The 19,221-nt window shown below is 42.8% G+C and overlaps 1 long non-coding RNA gene across 44 annotated transcripts in view; it reads right to left on the bottom strand.

The window, feature by feature from the left end:
• The window catches only part of LOC112660539 (uncharacterized), a 270,043-nt gene that overhangs the window by 220,244 nt on the left and 30,578 nt on the right, over positions 1–19,221 (bottom strand). For 40 of the 44 annotated variants that reach the window (XR_007406630.1, XR_007406653.1, XR_007406657.1 and 37 more), the window contains one exon: positions 258–426. The exons of the other annotated variants lie outside the window; for them this stretch is intronic. This is a non-coding gene — a long non-coding RNA (uncharacterized LOC112660539). The remainder of the gene's footprint in view (positions 1–257; positions 427–19,221) is intronic. 44 annotated transcript variants of the gene reach the window in all.

Genomic DNA, 19,221 nt, shown 5'->3' with positions numbered 1-19,221 from the left:
ACTGTGGTCCAAAATATCCAAGATCTTTTCTTTTTTTTTAAAGATTTATTTATTTATTTGTTTGTTTGTTTGTTTATTTATTTATTTAGAGAGAGGCAGAGACACAGGCAGAGGGAGAAGCAGGCTCCTTGCTGGAAGCCTGACGTGGAACTCAATCACAGATCTCCAGGATCACACCCCAAGCTGCAGGCGGCGCTAAACCACTGCACCACCGGGGCTGCCCTCCAAGATCTTTTTCAAATGTAATATTGACTCACCTCCTCCAGGCAGGGGGCCACAAGACAAGAGGCCCTCATCCTGCAGCAACCCTTGAGCATTATGCCAGAAATATCCCTGTAACTGTTCCATCACAGCACCGAAAGGAGCACCTTGCAGAATGGAAGGAGAGCATCCCAAGGGGGAACAAGAGTAGAGTCTGATGTCCACCTAAATGGTAAGAAGAAAAGGAAGTTAGGTAAACAAATGAGGCAAACAAGAATACAGGCTTTGGGAAGGGCCCATCTGGGGGTTAGCCTGGCTTTGCTGCTCACTAGTTTGTGATCTTGGGCAATGTGTTTAGACTTGTGAACCTGTTTCCTTACGTGTAATACAAGGAGATTAATACTAAGTATTCCCTGGTGCTCTTCTGAGGATCCCTTCAGTTAGAAATGTAAAGTGCGTTTTACATTTGATAAGGTATATAAGGGCTCAATACACATTAACTATTATTTTTATTATCGATTTATCAAAAAGTCATCTATCAAGAGACTGTGATTCCCCTTTGAGTATCTTCTCAGAGATGCCTATCAAATTCTCCCAGAAGAAACCCTCCGGGGGGGCACCTGGGTGGCTCAGTGGTTGAGCATCGGCCTTCAGCTCAGGTCATGATCCCAGTGTCCTGGGATTGAGTGTCACATCAGGCTCCCCGCAGGGAACTTACTTCTCTCTCTGCCTATGTCTCTGCCTCTCTCTGTGTGTCTCTCATGAATAAATAAATAAAATTGAAAGAAAAGAAAGAAAAAGAAATCAATCCTCTGGATTCCCACCTATTTGTAACTATGTTATCTTACATACTAATTTTGTTGTAATACAAAATAGATCATAATCACAGAGAAAATAGTAAAAATTTTTGTGGGGTAAGCTATTAGTACATATCATTGAAATATAATATTATGATTAACCGGTAGGTTAACTTGGTTAATTGCAAGCCTTAAGGAAGATGTGAGCCACACAGTAAAGGACGATGCCTTTTCTTTTTTTTTTTTTTAAGATTTTATTTATTTGAGAGAAAGAGAGTGCAAGTCCGTGGGGGGCGGAGGGGGTAGAGGGAGAGGGAGAAGCAGACTCCCCACTGAGCAGGCAGCCTGCCATAGGACTGGATCCCAGGACCCTGACATAATGACCTGAGCCAAAGGCACATGCTTAACTGACTGAGCCATCCAGGCACCCCAGTGATGTCTTTTAATGTTAGGGCATCTTCTCCTGATTTGCTTGGGACAGTCCTAATTTATGCTTCTTGTCCTTGAGTTATTATTTCAAGCATACCTTTTTATTCTCAGAAGCACCTCGGTTTAGACAATAAATTATATAGTTGCCCTATTTAAATTAATTAAATGCTGGGTTGATGGTTGTCTCCATAAAGAGTTATTTGGGAGCAGTGTTTTCATGAAGAAGTCAAATCAGGCATACATGATTTTAACTTCAGACATTTTCTGTGATACCAAATTCTATATGAATGTGGCCGATGAGAGACTTGAAGCTACCCAAGATGGCCACTGAGAGGTTCCTACAGGGATAGAGGTCTCAAGTCTGTCCAAAGTCTTTTTTTTTTTTTTTTTTTTTTTTTAAGATTTTACTTATTCACGAGAGACACAGAGAAAGAGGCAGAGACATAGACAGAGGGAGAAGCAGGCTCCTTGCAGGAAGCCTGATGTGGGACTCAATTCCGGGACCCTCGGATCATGACCTGAGCTGAACACAGATGCTCAACCACTGTGACACCAAGATGGCCCTGTCCAAAGTCTTAAAATCACACTGCAACTCCAATTTGAGGAAAAGGACTACAAAACTCTTACCAGTATTACTGAGATTCAAATTCTTCATTTATTCATTTGCATTGTGCTAAGCAGCGAGAATACAGTGGGAACAAGTTAGACAGGATCCATTCTTGCCTTTGTTGAGCTCACAATTTGCTGAAGGACACAGGTGAAACCAAAGTTCCATCAGAAACTTTTCCAATAGAAAAAAAAATTACTATGAGGACAAGGTTAATAAAGGAACAAATAAAGAGTTAAGGTAGAAAGAAATGGAAGCATTGTGAGGTAAACTGTCTTTATAGAGGTTTGCTGGAGAAGCCTCTTGAGGATATGGCATTTAAAGTGAAATGCACAAGAGTAAAAGAGACCAGCGCTACGGTATGCAGGGAAAACTGCATTCGAAGACCCTGAATCAGAGTAGAGTTGGGGGGTCTTTGAGACTCAGAGAAGGTCAGTGTGGCTGGAAATCACTGAGCAAGGGTAGAACCTGGCATAGCTGAGGGGGGACAGATGGACAGAACCCAATAGTGTGTAGTGCAGAATGAAATTTTTTGTTCCAGGGGAAACAATGCCACTAACGAGTGTTGAGTGGAGAAAAGGCAGGATACAATTTATGCCTCCTGTTGATCTGATTTACTTTATAATTTACTCCCCTGCTGTGCGGAAGAGGAATTGAGTTGGGGGGTAGGATAAAAGTACAAGTAGAGAGGCCAGTGGAGATGGACAGATTCAGGACACATTTCTTCAAGTTCATTCTATAGAATTTGTAGGTTGGGTGGTGAGAGTGTAGGGAAGTGGAGAATCAAGACTGACCTCACAGTTTTGTCTCCACAGGCTGGGTGAGGAGATAGTGAGGTGCAAAGTCACTGGGGGACCCAGAAATGAAGACTTCTGATTTGAAAATGTTAAAACTATTACAACTGAGATGTTTCTTCCCGTGAGGAACATCAGAAGAGTAGTTGCATATAAAAACATGGTTTCTGAGAGGTATAAGATGCAGTTATATATTTGGTACTATTATATCCATGGAATTCAAGTCTGGAAATGATGAGAGCATGTTGAGTAAGAGGACAGAGAGAAAAAGCAAGCAAGATAAAGAAAGAAAGAGGGAAGGAGGTGGAGCTCTGAGGAATATCAACAGGTGGAATAGGAAGTGGAAACAGCAGGAGAAGGAAAAGAGCCACTGAGGTAAACCAAGAGGCAGCAGTGTGACAAAAGCCGAGAAGGAAGTGTTCCAGGTAAAAGGAAGTGGTCAAATTAGTTGAACAGTCCCAACAGACTGAGAATGGAGAAGTGTCCACTGGAGCTGGTCACATGGAAGGAGTCGGTCCAAGACTTGACAGGAGCAGCTGCACCACTGCCTTCGTCTGTGAATATGGTATTTGGGGGTATATTGCTCTGCACAGATACACTTGTATTCATGAAGATTGAACATTTAAGAGAATGCCTTGAAAATTGATGATCCATTCTTAAGTTCACAAAGGCCTCAGCCCCGAATCCTGCTGGGACCTTAGCCGCAGGCCCCTGAGGGGGGGGGGGGGTAGGGCCTGGAAGGAGTGGGGGCCGGAGGCAGGGCATTCCGTGCCTTCGCAGACTGCAGTTTACATGGGGCGGGTTGAATACACCACAGAATATCCAGAAATGTTTATGGATTGATTTAAAGAGAGAAAGAAAGGATACCCTACAGTTTCAGTTCCTTTTCCAATCACTTTCTGAGAGGCAAAGTAAAATGAGCCTCAAATGCCGAACAGAGGTTTCATATGTTTCTTTCAAAAATAATTCATGAAATGATTTCATCCTCTCAATTATTCTGAATAAAGCAGGGATGTTATGGTATTACTATCCTAGTTTTAGAGTTCCAGAAAGCCAGGCTGAAAGGCTAAGCAAATTGGGCAGAACCAAATCGTTCTTGGGGCAAGCCAGGAGTCCTGTCCCACCCTCCTGCACCCTTCCCGATCCTCCCCTTTGGCCAAGTCCCAAATGTTGGTCTACAGACCGCTCCAGAGGAAAGAACTTCAAGATTTGTGACCCTCAGGCCACACCAGCTCTCAGAGCAATGGCCAGGAGGAAGGTCATTTTGTGTTTTTCTCTTCTCAATTCTTTCTCCCTTTCCTTGGGTAAACTTTCATTTGCTCCATTTCCTGTTTTGGCCATTCCCTGGCATAGAGGCTGGGAACCAGGGAGGTATTGGGACCCCTCCTCCACCCCCTTTCTCATGCCTTTTACTTCTGTGAATGGTTCATTGTCAAAGGGCAAAAGGAACATGGCAAAGGTAAATAAATGGATGGCTTATTAGGTTGGAGACAGGGAGGCAGGGACTGCACACAGGGCAGGCCATTATGTAGGAGGTGGTGAGGGCTGTGCACGTATGATTTAATTTTCAGCAAGAGTCTTAATATCATATTCATGTACGGGGCTGATAACCTTTCTCTTAAATCTTTTGAATGATTAAGATCAGGTGGCCATAAGTACACAGTATAGTCATTATTCCCAAACTGGAGCCTGAACAGACACATACACAACACAGTTCACACAGCTGTCCAAACCTTACTAAGGGACCTTCAAGCACTGAGCCACGCCTGCCGGGCTGGGGCCCCTAGCGATGTGACATCACCACCCAGGGGCTTGTGTTGTGCACAAGACTGGGCCAGCAGGATTTCAGAAGCTAAAAGGACAGAAATCTTGAGAGGATTTCTAGTCACTGTCCTCGATGGATCATTTAAAAATATCCCTCTCAAAAAAAAAAAAAAAAAAAACAATCCCTCTCAGAGTAGGACATTCTTTTGCTTTTTTTTTTTTTAAGATTTTTTAAAAAAAATTTATTCACGACACACACACACACACACACACACACACACACACACACACACACGGGGTGGGGGGCAGAGACACAGGTAGAAGGAGAAGCAGGCTCCATGCTGGGGACCCAACGTGGACTTGATCCTAGGTCTCTAGGATCACATCCTGGGCTAAAGGTGGCAATAAATCGCTGAGCCACCCGGGCTGCCCATCAGAGCAGGACATTCTGAACCTACCTTCCTTGTTCACTCACTCTCCTGCTTCCAAGATGCTCCGTGACCATAGTCACAAAGAGATGGCTTTACAAAAATTCCTTACAATGGTACTTTAATTAAAACAAAATCCTTCTATGTTCTGTAGCATTTAAAAGCTTCATTGTGACAAATATTTGCAGAAATAAAGCGTTGCTTTGTGTTCCTTTACAACACAGGGAAAGCTAGCCACACTTCCAGAGCAGTGTGGGATGCTCAAGAGAGAGGGCCCCTTCAACACACTATGTAAATTTAGGAAAACAACATGCACATCAGTATAGTTCTAGTGATTCAATACAAATAAACAAACAAATGTTGGGAAAGACTTTGATTACTGTGCCTGAAGGAGGACCCCTGACTTTACTTGTAGGGATGCGGGGGTGGGGTTGGGCATGCACATGTGCATGTGTGTGTGTGCCAAGGTGCCTGCAGGATGACAGAAGGACAAACAATGAAATCTGAATGTTCCAAGGAAATTAGCACTTCAGCTTTTTGTTGTTGTTATTTCCTAAGACCCAAGAACTTCCCCCGTCAGGAATTAATTATTATCATGGTAAAACGGGGTTATATGTCCATTAAATCGTGCATAAAGAAGTGTCGTGGCAGAGAAATAACATGCAGGACTGAGAGTCAGGCTGGAGGAACTAAATGCTGGTAATGGAGTCCTACTGGCCTGTGCTTCAGAGCATCCAGCTCTGGCACTCCTCTGGGCTCCCACTCTGCAGGGAAAAGCAATCCACAGGGCCAATGGCACATGCCCTTCCAGAGCTTGCATCTCCTTTCTGGGTCCCGTTCTGGGTATCCAGAGAAGCCTAACAATCACATCCTGGAGCCTAAACTGCTGGGCCACTAGGAAGGTGTGTTTGACAAGGGAGGGGCACAGACTTGTTTGCTGACCTGACTTGTGACATTTCCGTGTCCAGTCCTAGAGTATGTGAGCCTCCCCTAGGTCTTGAGGCCCTGAGACCACCCTGTGAGGAGAGGGCCTGGCTGGGGGTATTTGAGTCCTGCGGTCGTCACCAGTGGTTATGTTATCTCGGACAAACCATTTTCTCTCTGGGTCTTACATCCTTCATTGCTCAATCTGGGTCAGGGTGAGATTGGAGCAGGTGAGCACTAAGTGCTTTGAAAGATAAACATCTCTAAGAAAGGTGGGACATTTAAAAATAGTCTCCTCTACTTGGTGACCCATGGGGCTGTCATGTCAGAAGGAGAGGCCTCCAGTTCCATGTAGTCTGCATATTCATGGTTTCTGAGTTTAAGTGACATTTAAAGGTTTATAATTCTGTTATATGTGTCAAATGCATTAATCTTCAAATATCAGATTTGCACACAATTGTAGGGTGTTGCACTAATTAATTTAATTGTGCATAGAGTTACAGCCTTCTGAAGTTCATAAGCTTATGCAAGCAAGAATTCAAGTGCTTTCAGTAACCCAGCCCAGACTATAGCACCATAACCTAGAATTCACAACTATCAATATTCATCAACAATTAAACTCTGTACCAGATAGTACAGTTTATGAATGAATTCTTACAAGTCCTCTTCAAGACAAATTCAAGACCAGTAGGTGCCCTGCAAGCCAAGCATGTGGTGAATTCTGAGGCCAGTATCACAGAAGTCACCCTAACAAGCACTTCCTTTTTCCACTGCAAGGTCAGCCCCGCTCAGGCCTGCTCCTGCCCCCTTTCCTCACAAATAATTAGCTGGCAGTAAGATAGGTGCCTACCAAAATGCTGAAGGATAATCACATGGTTTGCTTCCTCTGCCTTTTACAGATAAGCAGCCTAAATATCAAACCTCTTTCTATTACTAAGTGTCTGGTGCCCACAAAGGTGGTCATCCTGGGGTGGCTGAGGGTTGCCTGCCTCCTTGGTTCACCACCATCCTTCCCAACATTGAGAAATAGCCTCAGCTTATCTCCCTTGTTTCACAGGCAGGTGAGTCAGAGCAGCAGGATGTGGCCTAGGGAGCCCTGGTGGTGCTCTCCTCTCTCTCTCTCTCTCTCTCTCTCTCTCTCTCTCTCTCTCTCTCTGCCTTGCTTTGCCTTGCAAACAGATTCAATAGCCCTGAGCAGCAGAATCCAATAAAAATGTGCTTCAACTCCCTTACCCTGAAATGGGCAATATATCACAATTCCAAGGAAAAACATGATTTCTGTTTCATGTAACCTAAAAATGACCTAGTTTAATAGTGACATTTGCTAAAACAGGTGTACTTTGTATTTTGTAGGAGGAAGTTTACATTTTCTTACTGGTTTGGTACTGGCAACCTGAACTATTTTGTGGGGATGTTTCTCAAATTCCAAGTCAGTTTCCTAGGATGCCCTAAGCAAACCTGTCCTGTGCCCACTGGAGCATGTTTGGGGTCTGATCACTTTAAGAGTGTGTCCTTCAGCAGAGCTAGTCTCAAGAGGAAATGGGGTGCCCGGGGTCCCCAGGAGCTCTGCCCCAGCCTGACATGAACCAAGGTGGCATCAGGGGCTCCCAGCCCAATGTAGGTGTTGCTGGTCCCTGGGGCACCTGGTGAGGGACCCCAAGCCTGGCTGCAGGGGATGCACCAAGGTGGGCTGGCTCCCATTAGGGGCTGTCACCAGGAGGCAGCTATTCAGGTGCTCAGCATGTCCTGAGCACACTGCCATCAATCCAGGGCACACAACAGTGGGAAAGGGGAGGTGTGTGCCCTGGATTGATGGCAGTCCTATAAGCGCTCGCTTGCTCCACTGCCCTTCCAGGTGGCACTTCTCTGTGTCTGACCTTCCTCTCTGCCTGCAACTGCAACTAAGGTTCCTCTGGGTATGGCTGAGGCATTGAGTTTTATAAAATTTTATTAAATAAAATGGCCTGGATTAAAAATAAACACAAACCATACTTCAAGCCTCAAGCTTGAGCCACAAATATAATTTTTTAATTTTTTAGTGGCCATGTTAAACAAGTAAAAACAACAGGTAAAGTAAAACTTAATTCCAGCTATCCAAAATATTACTCCCACTTGTAATCAATATAAAAATTATTAAGGGGACACTTTACATTGTCTTTGTCTCTTTTTTTTCCCCTCCCCACACTCAGCCTTCTAAATCTGGTGTCTGTCTTATATGTGCAGCACATCTCATCTGGGACTAGCAACATCTGAAGTGCTCATCAGCCACATGTGGCTAGTGGCTGTCAGGGTGGACAGTGGAGGAGCAGAGGCCTCACCTTCCTGATGGTAGCTACCCACTGCAGGAGGCTGAAGAAAGGAGGCAGGAGGGAGCCAGGTTCTCAAAAGACTGCACTGCCTGCTTGCCTGTTTCTCTTTGCAGTAATATGAATAACCATCCCATCCAGTATGCCTGCTTCTGTAATTAATCAGCATTTATATAGTAATTTATGTTTGCAAGTGTTTTATTGATACAGTTGCCAGTATATTTATCTGCTTGCATGTTACACTTTCATGTGTGCCTACCTGTGCTAATTACTGCTATAATTATTGAAGGTATTTAAGAACACAGCTCACAGTTACCTTCAAGAACCCCAGCAACCATTTTAATAGCAGTTATAAATTCTATCTTCTACCTCCAAGTTCTGTCTATTTCACCAAGAATTTTTACACCTCCACTCCAAATCCTCCAAGTTCGTGGTCGGCCTCAGAGTGAAAAATGCGTTTAAAAGCAATCTCATCTTTTCCCCTTTGTCAGCTTAAATTTCACATGAACGAGATAGAAATTTAATGACGTATCTTGCAGCAGCAACAGCAGCCTCCATACCCAGCATTTCAACATGAAAAGGCTAATTACGAATAATGACCACTACCATCAAACGATGCCTTCTCTAATACCAAATGGCATTTCCTACTCTCCATTCAAAACTACTTTCTGACCAACAGCAGAGCTCATGAGCAGGAGGAAGCAAGAGCACAGGCAGGCCGAGGCTGGTGCCCTGCACTCTGGTTACTAAGGATCCTGGCACCCCTCTCCCCCCGCCTGCCCCCAACCATCCACTGGGTCTCTGAAGACTCCAGTTTTTCAAGGGAAGAAGCAGTGTGGGCCAGCTAAGGAGACTGGCGGAAGACAGGCAAATACAAGAGAGAAAGCTTGTATAAGCAGTTCCGTGGTACAGTGGTACAAGTAACATAGGATGGTGCTGCGGTTGGGAAATTTGAAAGACCATTCCACCTTCCTGGTGCCCCTCCTCACCCCCTCCCTCCCTTCCCCCAAATCAATGAGGGGGAGAAATTACAGTGCTCCAATTCATTCCGTGGTTCTGCTGCTCTCAGTGATTGGAAATGCCAGCGAGGGGAATGATATACATCATGTGATGAAAGGAGAGTACGAAAATATTCACCAACAGCTATGAAATGCAGCTGCCTCCGTACCAGAACCAGGCGGCTCTTGAATAGAACACAGCAACACCACCCAAGAGACTGAAGGCCAACTCTGCTCCGAAGCAATTTTGTGAGCCCAATATTGGGGATTAGAGACAAATAGGGAGAGATCTTATGCCACAAATCACTGCATACCCAATGCTGTTGCTACCTACTCTGGGTCTCCCCTGGGGCAAATCATTAAGCTTCTTTCTGTCTCTCCTTAAAATGGGAGCTAAATTGGCAACTTACCACAAAGGAGTGTTTTCTTAATTACTTGCGTACAAATTGCTTGATATTACTGAATGAAAGGTATCAAGGAGAAGGCAAGCTATTACCATGATTATTTTTGTTCTAATATAAAGCAGTAGGCCAAAGCCTTTTCTATCTTTTGGATTATGTTTCAGTTCAGTGATACTTCAGGGAATGGCCTCCTAAGGCTCTGACCACCATTAGTACAAGCAGCATTTCAAAGACTCATCCAGAGAGCCCTGCGTCCCCAGGCCAGACTTGATTGATGTAGAAGTGCAGTGGAAGTCAAGAGCAGTTTGGGAGTGGGAGTGAGGGCATGAGTGGTAGCCTCATCCTGGGCAGCCACGACATGAAAATATTCGTCTTTGTAACCCACCGCTTCCTCTCCCCATGCATGTCTGACTCCGACTTGGTTGTGAGGGCCAGCCTGGTGGGGCAGAGGGAAGACTGATTACTGTCAGAAGCATACTCTGACACCCACTCGCTCTGAGGCACAGACCTGATCACAGACTTCATAAATAAATATGGGTTGACACAGCATTTCCTTGCTAGAAAAGATGAGAGACATTTTTTCTGTGTATTTCTAACGGCATGAAGAAGGAGGGATGTGGGAGGGAACTTTCCAGACAAATGCAAGAACTATAGTTTCCTGGAAATCTTACCAGAGCCAGGGGCTTGTCCCTTTACCAGCAGTCTTGCCTGAGGGCCACTACCAGAGTGAGTACCACTCATTCAATGGGTGATTGTCTAGGATCAGTCTCTGAGTCATACCTGCCTGCCACTTTGTAGAGATAGTGATTGCCCTGATTTACTACTGCATCCTTGAATCACGCTGTGATTGGGTCTTCAGTAGGAATGTAGGGCAAAGAGAAAGTGACACGTAGAGTAATTATGCTAAAAAAAAAATTGGGTGGCATTAGAATAAGGGTTTGGAGCGGCTGCTATAGAATTCTTTTGATTAAAACATTTGCTCTTTTGGAGAGAATACTATAGGATCCTTCTGAGACAAGTTCTATAGACCAACTGGATGGGAGAAGTCTATCACTTGCTGGATCTGTTACAGAGTTGTTTGTCCATTTTACTAAAAAACTTTCTTATGAATTTTAGTATATTATTTTTGCTATTACTGTGTTAATGATAGTGACAGGAGAAAGTTTAAATCCTTTTTAGCTTCTCTCTATGTAGAAAAACTATTTCTCCTCCCATATGCAATTTTCTGTCCATTCATTAATTGTACTGCTGCTTTCCTAAGTTTATTTACTGCCTTCTAAATATGTATCTTAATTTATACTCCTAGTCTCATGGGGAGCTGATAAAATGTAAAATTTTATATAATAGCAGGGGCAGCCATAGATATTTTAATATCCAGGGCCGCTTCTGAATCCTAATTTTGCAGATGGCGTGAAGTTCATTTTATAGCAGCTATTGAAAACTAATAAATGCCAACCACATCACTCAGCATTGTCAATAATCTACCAGATTGTGTGCCCAGGGATGCTGGGAACCAGAACCAGCTCCCAGCCCTTCCCTTACCAGCCTCCAGCTGCAGACCCCATAGATGCCTTGCCTTATCAGCTGCCACAATTCTATTCAGGTCAGCAATGAGCGGAGTTTTTTTGAACTTCTAATCTGCTAGTGGAGAGATACTCTCAAGAAGGTAATTGCTGCACAGAGCATGCAGGGGAGGGAGGTGCGCTAGCCCCTCCCCACGTATTCTATTTGCACTCCTCAAATGCAAGAGATGAGCAGTGGGGGAGCAAAAGAAGGGAAGTGGCAATGAGGCTAGAGGCTACTACTACTACATATGGCGGAGGCTAGCTGGGACGTTAAAAACAGAGTATCTATGTGTGTGGTACATCGCTCCCCTCTGGAAAATTCATATATTGAAGTCCTAACTGCCAACATGATGGTATTTGGAGATGGAGTCTTTGGGAGGCAATTAGGTTTGAAGAGTCATGAGGGTGGAGCCCCCCCATCATGGGATTAGTGCACCTTCTAAGAAGAGATTCAAACCAGCTCTGTTTCCCACCGAAGGCAGACAGGGAACGGCCTGTGAGCACGTAGCAAGGTGGCCCTCTCTAAACCCGGAAGAGGAACTTCACCACAACCCAACCATGCTGGCACAGTGATTGTGGACTGCCAGCTTCCAAAATGGTGAGAAAATCATTGTCCATGTTGAAGCCCCCAGTCTCAGGTATTTTGTTATGCCAGCCTGAGCTGATGAGACTTTAGGATTTTTTCCTTTCAAATAAATGGAATAATATTATTCTTTTCAATAATAAGGAAAAACAAAAGCACATAGAATGGGAGAATAGCAAGGAGCTCAGAAACTGAGTGCATGTTTCACTTATCCCTCCATTTTTTGTTTTACCAAATAGTGATCAAGTCCTTACTGTGTTCCAGGCACTAGGCAATTATACATATTAATACGTAGATACATTTTTAAAAAAATTATACATGTCTATATTAACTTATATTTAGTTAGTAGTTATCTGGGGATTCCCAATCTCTGTTCTCAAGGAACTTACAGTCCAGAAGAGGCTGTTGTAATAGCTGTGAGTCTACCAGTAGGCAGTGCCCTGGAAGAGTGGGAGCAGGGAGAAAGAGAAAGGATTTTCAGCCTCTAAGAGGTTGAGAAAGGAGAGAGGCATCCAGAAGGATCATGGGGGGAGTTGCCAGGGCAACTGGACACTGTGTGCAGCAGGTGGCTGACTGGCCTCTTAGTCCTGAGGAGTCACTTAGAGTCCGTCAAAGCAGTGGCCAAATCCCTCCTTTTCTCCTCTGCTCCTTATAGAGCTGGTTGCTCTCTGGTAAAATCTCTTTACTTTTCCCTTTTAAAGCGAGCTGCCCTGCTGTTTTCTTGAACTAGATTTCATCTGGATGCAAAAGGAGCATGAGGGTAATCTGCTTTTAGGCAGTCCCAGGAGATGGTCTGCTAACGGCTGGGGAAAGCCACACATCAAGTCAGTTTGATGAAATGTGTTAGTTCAGAGAAGTCAGAAAACATCTGGTCCCAGAGTAGCTTGAATGCAAAGATCAAGTAAATGGTCCTATCAAGTTTTGTTTTCAGATTCACCCACGTTCCCCGGGTGTGAGTTACAGAAGAGGAAGCCCACATGCAAGAGCTCTGTGTGTGGTACCCCTTGCCTCAAGTAGTCTGAGTTTTTTACAGATGAAATGTTAGACACATCTATCATAATTTTTCCATTGTGAAGCTCTCTTATACCCAGAAGCAAACTCAAACTGACCTTCTGTAACATTTAATCTTTCTGTGGTATGACTTCTTTTCCTCCCTCTTTCTCTCTTTTGGATTTATGTAAAGAGATGTGAAATAAATGAATCAAAATATACAAAAACACATGCCACTGTGCTTGACAGGGAAGAGGTCATTTTCTTCAGTGACGCCCACTAAAGCTTTCATTCCAGACAGGGCTCGCTACAGTGTGGGAGACCCCTGATGTTACCAGGAGCACAGGAGGATGTGGTGTGGAACCACCACCAAGGCTGGCTGGAAGACTTCCCCAACAAGTCATGCACTAAAGCTCTCTAGAAAGCGTTTGGCCTGAGTTAGGGCAAGGACAGAAGCCAGATGCCTAGTGGAAAAAATTGTTTTGTGGAAAGAACTACAAGGTGTTAGACCTGAAAGGGACAAGAAAGATCCTCTGGTTCAACCACCTCAGTACACAGGAATGGAAAATGAGTTCTAGAAAGGTTAGGTGATTTGCTCAAACTCATGACAATTAGTTCTAGGTGTAGCTAGGATAAGAATCTAGAACAGAATGAAGTTAGGAGTCATTAATATTCTGGATCTCCCGGGATGCTTGGGGGGCTCAGTGGTTGCGTGTCTTCCTTCAGCTCAGAGTGTGACCCCAGAGGCTTGGGATGGAGTCCCACATCGGGCTCCCTGCACGGAGCCTGCTTCTCTCTCTGCCTGTGTCTCTGCCTCTCTCTCTGTCTTTTGTGAATAAATAAATAAAATCCTAAAAATAATAAAAAAAAAATGTCTGGATCTCCATGTAAAGCATTCAAATAGTGCCTGTTTATAGTTAGCTGCAAAATTCTGACCATTTCCCTCTGCTTAGAGCCACTTAAAAAGGTGGTGTCTAACTGATCTAAGTATCTTTCACCACTTTACTTGGAGGATCAAATAAGATGATGGTCTTGCTGGTATATGGTCATCTGGTTCCTCAGCCATCATGCAACCATCATGCTATGAATTTGGTAGGAAAATATATGAGCAAGAACTTGAGGATATTTGCCTGGTGGCCCAGGTTAAGTGGGGTGGGGTCTTGACATAGCTCAGTAGACAGTCCAAAAAGGCTGCCTAGAAATGCAGGAGTTATTTAGGAATAGTTAGTACTAGGCCTATGGTTTTAATATAACGGAATACATGTTTATAAATATATAATACAAAGAATACATCAAAGTACATAGAGTTAATAGAATATTTAAGAATTATGTACAGAACATGAGAGACTCCTAACTCTGGGAAACGAACTAGGGGTGGGGAAAGGGGAGGTGGGCAGGGGGTGGGGGTGACTGGGTGACGGGCACTGAAGGGGGCACCTGATGGGATGAGCATTGGGTGTTATTCTATATGTTGGCAAATTGAACACCAATAAATAAATTTACAAAAAAAATTATGTACAGATAATGTCTTCTTATATATTTTAGTTTTTGAGAGAGCATGTATACTTGAATTAGCCTAAATTAAATGCACAGAGGACACCACCTGACCGCAATATTACTTATATTTAAGGTACGTTAAGATTAAAACCAACACACATGGGACCCTCTGTTACCAACAGAACAAATTCTATGGTATGTACATTCAGCAAATATCAACTATTGTCCTTCTTATACCAATTGAGGTTCCATACCTAAAAGACTGGGCCATTGTTCTTTGGGAATCTGTGTTTGAGTGGCATGACTCCAGCCTTAGAACATTGACAGGAAAAAGCATCCTGGTTTTCTAACAAGGGAAGGTTTCAGTATGGTCCTATCTTACAGGGGACCAGGGACTAAATAGAAAAACTAAGGAGAAGACCCAAAGCTAGAGGCCTATTCCTAGGGTTGGACCACTATGGTAAGTTGAACTAGAAAATGAGCAACCAGAGAAAGTCAGTACCCCAAGATCCTTGGCAAGAACACATCACTTTGTGTCATTCTACAAGAAAAAGCCACAATGGAAGCCAGCAGTCATGGGGGGACTTGGGTCCCAAGCCTGGGATGAGGGGGTCTTAACTCCCAGCTCACCTGATCTGGGATGTATGTAATCTCATGAACTGGCATACATGATCTTTAAGCATGTAAGCTCTATGGTCTATAAAGATGCTTTCTTGCTTGCATCATTATTCATGGTGGATGAAGCAATGCACTTTCTAGTATATCTGAAACTCAGGAGACAGGAGGTTCTAAGGCATTCCAGAGCTAGGGTGTTTCATCAATAACACATCAGAAACAAATATCTATGCTCTGGAATAAGAAAGACAGGGCTATTGAAAAGGACTTATTTCTGTCTGGATGCTGAGCTCTTTACTCAAATATACTCTTATTCAGACGAAATGAATTCAGTGGGAGGAACAATTCGGTTTTTGTGTGTGTGGGTTTTTTGTTTTTTTGTGTTTTTTTTCTGGTAGCAAATTTTACTGTATTTAAAATAATCATCCTAGGTAAGTGAAGAGTTGATAAATGATCTCAATCTGCATACTGCCTTGTAAGAGCAGAGCTGTGTATAATTACAAGATTGCCCTGGGGGGCTGTTGCTTAACTCTGCTGAGTGAGAAAGGCAAGGCTTTGTGAAATGGCAGGCCAGGGCTCTGGTTGGTGAAGCAGGAGGAATTTCTTCTCACCCACTGCTCCTCTGCTTTGTCACTGGGGCTGCCCGAGAAACTCCCCCCAAAAGGAACACAACATTCTCGACTCTGAATGATTCCAGAGGACACATCATTAAGATTTTTTTATACATGTACACACACATACAAAGTTGCCATGAAAGGGGTACCAGGAAAGACCTATTGAAAAGATGCAAGGTGAGATTATTCAATGTATTCTGAATAGAAGACAGCAATTGCAATGAGAGGGGGAGTGAATTTAAGTTGAACTGAGAGAAACTAAAATCCTGCAGAAAGGTGAAAGAAACCCGGGGAAAAAAATGTCATATCATCCATCATGGTGAGCTGTGCACTTCCCCTCCTTGTGCTCAGTTCTTTCACAAAATAGATTCTTTCCTCAGCTTCCACCTTTCTTGGCCCCTCATCATTCATTAGGCATTCTCTTTGGGCCTCCTGAATTTCTCTTTCAAAACTGCCCTACCAATGGAAGAATGTTGAAGGTCCTCTGATACACCTTTGTTTCCCAGTGAGTACCAAGAGCAAGAGCTTCAAGATCCAACATTGTGGGGGAACAGGAGATCAGAGGTATGAAAAAATGTTAGAGAACTAAAGCTCTTGATTTTGTTCTGAAATGGATATGGGCACAACGTCCACTTCTTCGCCTGGCCCTGCCCCTCCCAGTAATATGAACCTGTTCATTCTATATTAAAATCAGATCATGTGCTTCACTTAAATGTTTATGGAATGTTTGGGATATATAATTTTTTAAATTCCAAATAGCTATACAACCGTGTATACTAAAATTCTTTGGAAACCGAGTAGTTCAGGAAAGCAATTGCCTGGTCTTTCCAGGAATCATTTAGAAGACCTCATACAAATCCCAGAAAACACTACTCTTAAAATTCTATCACACCAGATTAGACTCACCAGGAGGCCATTTTCGCTTGGCATTCTCTTTGGATACTGTGTAACAGACTCTTAATTTTTTTCCTCAAACTTATTCTTCTTCTAATAGACTCCCCTGAATTTTAGCAGGGCCCATGGCTGTACACACACACACACACACGGTACATTTTATGGGTTACCTAACTGCTGTGTGGCCAGGTAGCTGAATTTTAACCTATGGAAGGTAAGCAGATCTACCCTGCTTTTATGGCTGAGAAGCAAATGAGAAGGCAGGAGCTGGGGCAGCCATTTTGGACCAAGAGGAACTATTAAGTGAGATTTGCTTAATGTTACAGGACAGAAAATGCAATATTGTGGTGAAGTATTGGGTGAAGAGTGAGAACACCTAGAAGGAGTTCTAATTATTTTGCATACAAACAAGGCATAGGACTTTGAGAAAGTCATTTAATTTCTCAAGCCTTTCAGTATCTTCATATACTGAATCATGACAGTAAAAAGTGCTCTCACAGGGTTATTGTGGAGACTCAATGAGATCATTCCTGTAGGAGCTACTTGGAAAGCTCTTTTAAAACTACAGTTGGTTATGGCTGATAAAATCATAAGAAAAATAAGTTCTATCCTTTTGAGCAAAAGCAGGTATTTTGAAACACATATTTTATGGGAAAAGGTTCTCAATTCAGTCCTCTAGAGACTTACCTGCTCAAGAATAATACTATCAGTAGGACAAATAATTTGTTTCAAAGGTCCTAAACTTGCCCAGATTATTAGTGGTCTTCTGGTGAGCCCATACTTTTCCACGCAAAGGCAGGTTCTACTGTCACCAGCAACAGATTATTTACTATTCTGACAAATCTGATGAAGAAATTATTCTGCCTGACATCTGACAGATGTGTAACAGCTGTACCAATGTGACAAGTTGATCGTCATGGTGGATGTCTATGTGCCAGTATTTGTGAAGTTGAAATAAAAGATCCATAATATTTAAGAGCTTGATGGCAGTTGTCTGTGATTCTGCTCCCTAAATGTCATCTACTTTCACTTCAGAATGATCTAGTTCAGCCTTCATTATAGCCAACAAGATGCACATACTACACATACTTATAAAGGTTTGTCCTGAATATGGCATCTAAAGGATGAACGCATTACCAGATCTTCTGCAAAGTTCTCAATGCAAAATTGATGATTACTTAATTTTGACCCAAAGAACATTTCCCACAGAATAAGAGGAAGGAGAAATCAAATTTAATATCTGATCATATACCATTGCTGTAACCTCAAAACTAGGCATAGAGTCCTAAAATCTCAGTCTATAATATGGATGATGTTTTCCTCAAATTTGCCATAGGCTGAAGATGGCTCACATTCTTCTTACTCTAGCCAGACATATGCTAGAAGCACCATTCTGCTAAAAGCAGAGGACCTACCTGGCCAATTGTTCCCTTGTCTTGTAGATAATTTCATAGTTTAGAAGTTAAAGGCACCAACAAGGGAAATTTCTACTTAACTCCCAATTTTAACCAACAAAGACTGGCTAGTGACATTAAAATGATAGAAATTTTGGCAGAAATTGATCCTATCATCTTAAAATTGGTGATACCAAAGGAAGATTTAACCAGGGACATATCCTAATGTTTAGCAAAGCAAGTTTGTATAAATGAAGAGAAATAAAATATATAATCTACTCATAGATATGTTGACATTTCCCCCTTCAACAATGGTCCATTTTTCTAAGAACTTTATGTGTTAATGATTCCATTAATAACTGGATCCATTAATGACTTTGGATCAAGAGATCAGCCTGGGCTACCAACACTTGTACCTCATAACCTTGATCAAGGATGACCTCCAGTCCAAAGCCAGCTAATCCATGAAATAGCTAATTATAATGTTTTAGTTGGTACACTCTACAAGCTGAAAGTAATCAACAATCAGAAGCAGATTCTGTAATACAGTAAGCCAAAGTCCATTCCTGTTGAAGATATAGGGTACTTGAGATTAAATCAGGGAAGTTCATCTGTTAAGACATGGAACAGCAGATGGCAGTGAGGTTTAGAGATGTGGGAGAAAAAGAGACAGACTAGAATGCCAGATTCTACAGGAATGGAACCCTTTTATGTTTGATTCTTGGATAGGTTTCCATAAATATATACTGATTGGGAAAGACAGGGAGAGAGATCTTGGGATCTCAGTTTCTGACTCTTGGATCCCAAGCTTCCAGCCCCATGAAGCCCAATTGGGCTTCACTTTATGCCTATGGGTATCTGTGATTGCCAGATGACACCTATCAACATTGAATGGTCTTTCTGATTTCTGTTTTTGTCTTTTATTTTGAGCTGGTTAGAGTGGTATTTGTACTATTAGTACTCAAGTAATCTTTCGTGTATCTACATATGTTCAAAGACTCTCAAGTAGAATACAAGATCTCAATTGTCACTTTAAGGGCCCTCTATTTTTTGCTAACCACCATCATTCTCTCCTATGGCTGAAACTTCAGGAAATCTTCTTCCAATATGGAATCATTTGCAACCTGCTAACCAAGATATTCTTGGCAGCCAGTAGCCTAATCATAGTTTCTTTAGAAAATTTTCCCATGTCTCTTCCCAACTGAGGTTCTGCTCTTCAGAATACATTCATGTAATATCATTCTCCCAAATATCTGGTCACAAACTATACCCCTCAACTTTTTAAAAAAGACTTTCTCTAGTTCAGATGTAAGAATCCAGAAAACCACAAGTTTCCCACCACAAGGATTCAAAGTCTAAATGAGTCAGTCTAACTATGTCACTATGGACATCAGGGAAAAGCAGAGCGAGGCAATCTAGA

The sequence above is a fragment of the Canis lupus genome, chromosome 2, assembly GCF_003254725.2.
Source record: "Canis lupus dingo isolate Sandy chromosome 2, ASM325472v2, whole genome shotgun sequence".
Lineage (NCBI taxonomy): Eukaryota > Metazoa > Chordata > Mammalia > Carnivora > Canidae > Canis > Canis lupus.
Note: the sequence above shows the minus strand (reverse complement) of the source record. Positions and strands in the feature narration are given on the sequence as shown.